The 5,573-nt window shown below is 38.2% G+C and overlaps 1 long non-coding RNA gene across 1 annotated transcript; it reads left to right on the forward strand.

Annotated features, from left to right (window-relative positions):
• The first annotated feature begins 2,183 nt into the window (after nt 1-2,183).
• On the forward strand, nt 2,184-3,108 carry LOC143421972 (uncharacterized). Its single transcript, XR_013101572.1, has 2 exons — nt 2,184-2,274; nt 2,860-3,108. It is a non-coding gene; the product is annotated as an uncharacterized LOC143421972 (long non-coding RNA).
• The last annotated feature ends 2,465 nt before the right edge of the window (nt 3,109-5,573 follow it).

Genomic DNA, 5,573 nt, shown 5'->3' on the forward strand with positions numbered 1-5,573 from the left:
AAGTCTGTGTATAAAAGAGAAACGCAGTCAGCATTTAGAGTTGGAAGGAGACTTCATGTATCGGAAGTGTTGGCAGGGAAGTGAAAGATAACTAAAGGAAAAGTGGTCTTATCTGCAATGCATTTACATGCGTGTGTGTGTGTGTGTGTGTGTGTGTGTGTGTGTGTGTGTGTTGCATAGGCTTGCAGAGCCGGTGGGAGTTTTCCAGGCTGGAAGCTGTCGCTACTTGACACGACAGTGCTGTGATAACTACTAATGAGGACACAGGAGAGAACATGTTATTAGACTCAAAATAAACACATCAATACGCAAACATCCTGCTGACAAAATGAAAGACAGACACACACATACATGTATTTGTTCCCAGAAAGCACTGTGAGAATTTTCCCATCATAAAAATAACAAAGCAAAAAAAGAACAAGCGAGTGGATAATCCCATTCGACACACTAATGCAGCTACCACCAGTGCGCTAGCCGAGCTTTAATTCAGGTTAAGCTATGTTCATGAAAGCTTGATACCAGGGGACACAGTTTTCTTCTTGCTATGAATAAAACAGCATCTTCTTTAACTGTGGGCTACCTCGGGGAAATTAGAAAACACTGAGTACTGCTCGAGGTCAACCTTGATTTTTTTCAATGAAAACTGTGAGAAAAATGTTTTGGATCAAAATGCATTTAAAATGAATTTAAATATAACAAGGTTTTACAAGGTTTTGTTAGTAAATACAATTTAAAATTGCATTTAAAAATGTTCACAACTGGATAAAGTACTCAGATTTATTCCACATGTGTAAAACCTTTTTGCTTTGTTTCTCAAAAACCAGGAGTGTGTGAAGCATGAATGCACTGCTCAATCAGGATGTCCTACATTTCAGTTCATACAGAGAACTTAGAGTTGCAATACAAAGCTAGAAATTCTGAGAAGTGTGAAGGACTTTATTTTGTACAACTTTCCTCAGCTAATTATATATATATGAAACATGTCACTGTATTTGTGTTTCAGACATTATAATTATGTTGTTTTCTTTTTCTTTCTTTGTTCTCTGTTCCCATGTATACTCTACTTTTCCTGTCACATGTTTCATGTCACCCTCGTCTCTATATTCCCCATGTTTCCCCAGTGACTGTTAAGCCTGCGTGTCTTGAGTTTTGATCTGTGTGTTTTCCGTTTGATTTTTGTAGTCCTTGTCCTGTGTGCAGTGTATCTAGTCTTGCCTCCCCTTGTCTCTTTATGTCTGATTAGTCCCAGCTCTGTTTCCACCTGTTCCCCATTCTCTCTTCCTGCTTGTTTTAAGCCCTGTGTTTGTTTGTCTTTTTGTCTGTTTTTGTGTTGCACGCTGACTGTGCTGTGTTTTTTCTCTCCGTGTGCCTAATCATCTCCTAGCTCTCAATTCCTGGTCTATTTTCTACTGTTTTAGTTTTAATTTCTTGTTTATAGTTTAATTTTGTATTTGATGTGAAGTGTTTCCAGTAATAAAGCTGCCATTTTCAGTTATTCCTTCGTTTTGAGTCCTGCATATGGGTCCTCATCCTGCCTGCCACACAGCGAAACATGACAGTATAAAACAGTAAACATTTACCGACTGTGTGTATTCCCCCTCTTTCTACTTTGAAGTCTTAATAAACACATATTTATTTGTAAATGATGATCCATTCAGTGACACAGGTTTTTAAAAACGAAATACAAGAGTAACCCAAATATGAAACTTTAAAACCAGGACTATCCGGTCATTAGCTGTTTCCACTCCGCTTCAGGTCCCAAAGTCAAACGAACACTGTGACATCACTGAGAGTTACAAACTGTCTGAATTCTTTCATCTGTAATGAATGATCAGTGTTGCTGCTCTACCAGGTGTAACAATTAAGTTTAACATCCAGGCATCCATGAAAACAGGATTTATCAAGTTTAACAGATCAGGGAGTTCGATTCCTACACAGTGTTCAAAAGTGTTAAATTTTTTGGTGTTAATAGTCTCCTTGCAAAAGTAGAGTTAATTTTACTCTAAGCAGAGTCACATTCATTTAATGTAACTCTGAGGTGTAAAATGATAGTAGTTAAAATCGAGTGTTAAAAATGAGTGTTTCTATGTCAAATCTGGAGGTGTTACAATGGAAACATTAACTCTTGACCTCTTATCTCTGAACTCCGACAGGGGCTATGACACCAACAGAGTAAATTCACAAACTCCGCCCCCAGCACGGCTCCAATCGAAGCTGAAATGAAGCCGTTTCAGAACATTTTGCTCTACATATTTGAGTTGTTTGCCATGCTTGGTAAGTCATTCTTTCAAAGATTGTTTCAATTATTATTAGCTTTTACTTCTGTGGCTCTTTGGAGTTGAGACAAAGCTGTGTGAAAGGCATTAGCCATGTTGCTCGCTGATAGCATAATATTCTGTTTTAGCTAGCTGAAAGGTATTGTTTGCGGGCAAATACCACAGCCTTGAAAAAAAGCTTGCATGTGAATTTTCAGTCAAACTTTTGGTCAAATACACCTAAAACAATGTGTAGAATGTGAAATGTTGGTATAATGGTGCTACTTGAAGCCTGAAAACGATCGCCCATAAAAAAAAAAAAACGAGCAAACAGCAGTAGCAGACGTCCTGACTGGATTCTACGTTAGCATAGATCCCTCCAGAGTTTTGTGCACACAGTTTAGGTAAAAATGAAAAAGGTTGAGGTTTTACATTTAGTTCAGTATTACCTGTTGCCTGTGTCCTTGTCTTTTGGGAAAATACTTTACACAAGTAATGGCTCAAAGAGGATTCCTTTTTTTTTTTTTTACTGTGCTGCAATTGTTTACTGGATTATTTGTGCCATTAATTAGTGTCAACTAATTTTTATTCAATCTCCGCACAGGATATGCTTGTGAAGATGGAATATGGGGGAGAGCAGAAGTGCGTTGAAGTTCCACAAAGGGATTAATGAAGGACATGCATATTGTATTGAAGAAATAAGTGATGAGAATGCTGTTATTTGCATTTACCATGTCAGACCTTTTGATAAACACAATTCTAATGAAAGTGAGAACATGTATACTGTTACATCTTTCAGAAAATGTTTTGAAATTGTGGTGCACAGTTCAGAATAAATGTTTTTCAAAAACCATTGCATCTTTTTAGTAAATGTTTATTTCCAAAAGAAATTTCTAGAAGTTCAGAACAGTAAAATTCCTGCTTTTTAGAATGAATTAGAAGATAACTCTTACGTAGTTAAACTAAAATACTCTTTGAGAGTTAATATATAAACTCTTTACACCAAGTGTTAAATTATCAACTCCAGACAGATTTGGTGTTTAACACTAAATCAGAGTTAACGTACCAACTCTCCAAAAAGAGTTAAATTAACACTCTCTGGTGTGGACCCATATAGACACTTTAATAGTGTTGAAATCAAATCCGACAGTGTTAATTTGGACATGCTGGATTTGCTGTGTAGTTTCCATCTAAGCATGATATAGCATGTTCTGACTGAGGGATTTCTGAAAAATGCAAACGTACAGCTCTGCTATCACTTCCAACATAAATGAAGACAGGAAACTAAACAGCAGTGACGTTTGTAGGGTTACTGAAGTTTGGCTAGTGTTACGTCCCTCTGCAGCCCCTAATCTCTTCAGTGGGTTCAGCTGTTGCTAATTGACCACACGTAGTCAGGTGTGGATGGAAGGATACCTGAGGCAGGCTTTCAGCAGGCCTCACTAGCCGTTGCCGTGGTGGCATCAGCTGTTCTAGCCAACTTGCAATGCAGTTTAAGATTAAACCTCTTCTCACCTACGTAATGTTAGTGACACAGCTATGTTAGCATAATATAAACACAGTGAAGATGGAGGATGAACGCTAACTGTTTTCCAGTCAATAAAAGTTAACATGAGGGTTCCCGATGGTTAGGGACAGGATGCTGTAAACGGACCAAACTTCAGTCAGGAGAACAACTGAGATAATCCATCCACAATACGAGGTTAGTCATTCATATACTGCTGGGCTGTAGCTACATCGGAAGGCTTAAAAACTGAGCTTAAAAATTAACAGAGAGGCCGACAGTGATCACTGACTGTTTTTAGGGGCTTGTTGAGATTCAATAGAGCAAGATACAAAGCATTAAAACATGTTAAAAACACAACAGCCTTAATAAACGCAGAGTAGACCACAGTGGTGGCAGCATCAGGCTAAGGCAGAGCCTCTCATTAACACAGCCAAGTACACTGTTCAGAACTGAGGCAGATCCTTACAGAAAGCATGCTCTGTGATGAAGAAGGAAACATACTTCTGGAGCAGTTTCCAGCCCAGCCAAAGCCCACAGGAAATCTGCAGGAGAAATTTAGGTTATCTGACACTCAACGCAATGCTGATAATGTTGGTTTTCAGGCTTTAACACACTTGATTATGTGTAAACTGCAGTGACTGTAGTAACCATTTCTTTAGAGAAAGAAATAGTCCAAACACTTTTTTGGAAATAGTATTCTTATTAGAATATGCAAATTCAGCATGAAACAGAATTACTGGGCTGTGTGTCCCAAAAACATAACTCCGAACAAGAACTGGAAAACAGAGAGAGACACTGAAGGTGGATTTTAAAATATAAGTTGAAATCACCAGATTTCATACAGGCCGATTATTGATGAAACAATGTATTGAGATATTGTTTGAGCAGTTAAGCAGTTTGCTGGACATTAATGTGAGGAAGTGGAAATGAAGTTTTGAATTATGAAAACACCAGTTCAGGCTTTTCAGGGGATCAAACCTTTGTCTAATTATCCCAGGGCTTTGTTTTCTGTGTTTTTCCCACAGTGTGTTTCAGTTTTTATGACTGAAACAGAGTTAAACTGAGTTAATTACAGTGTCTCATTTGGCCAAATAAATGACTCTGCTTGATGTTTCCTCAGATCTTTGTCATTGCTTATTTTCTGTTGTGGTGGCGGGATGCCAGTGTTAGGAAAAGATTGTGATCCAAGTGTGTGCATGTCAATGTTACTGCTGTCAGTGGTGATTAAGTAGACTTATTGAACCATAAAATGTGTAAATGGACCCGAGTGTAACAGCTATTCATGTTAAATTCTGTTGACTCAGCCCCCAAACAGTAAACAGGGCTAACTACTGAGGCAGCAGGTGGCTTTTCACCTTTAAACATGACTGTAGTTTCTGAGGAGTTGATACAAAATCTTTACTAAACCTCTTGAATTAATGGTGAACGTCTCTTTTTCAGTCACGTTTAATTTAAAATCTACTCCAAAGCTGTACTGGGACAAACCTGAAATATGGCAAACCAATAATGTAACATCTTCTGGTTTGTTTAAACCAGAAATCTGCCCATTAAAAAAATGTACAAGCCAATGTTGTTGTGTTTTGTGAAATTAATGTAAACACTATCAAATAGATCTTCACTCAAGTGCAGCCACAACTGCACGTTTATTATGACGCCAAACACATCAATCTGAGGCCAGAGACTCAAGCAAAGTCTAATGAGATAATCAGTTACAGCTGTGACAGGTGAACAGAGGAGCGCAGGTGTGGAGGATGCAAACAAACGAGGGACAATCAGCTTCCAGCTGTGGGAAATAATCCACCATATCAGCA

Source organism: Maylandia zebra, linkage group LG14 (genome assembly GCF_041146795.1).
Source record: "Maylandia zebra isolate NMK-2024a linkage group LG14, Mzebra_GT3a, whole genome shotgun sequence".
NCBI classification, from domain to species: Eukaryota; Metazoa; Chordata; class Actinopteri; order Cichliformes; family Cichlidae; genus Maylandia; species Maylandia zebra.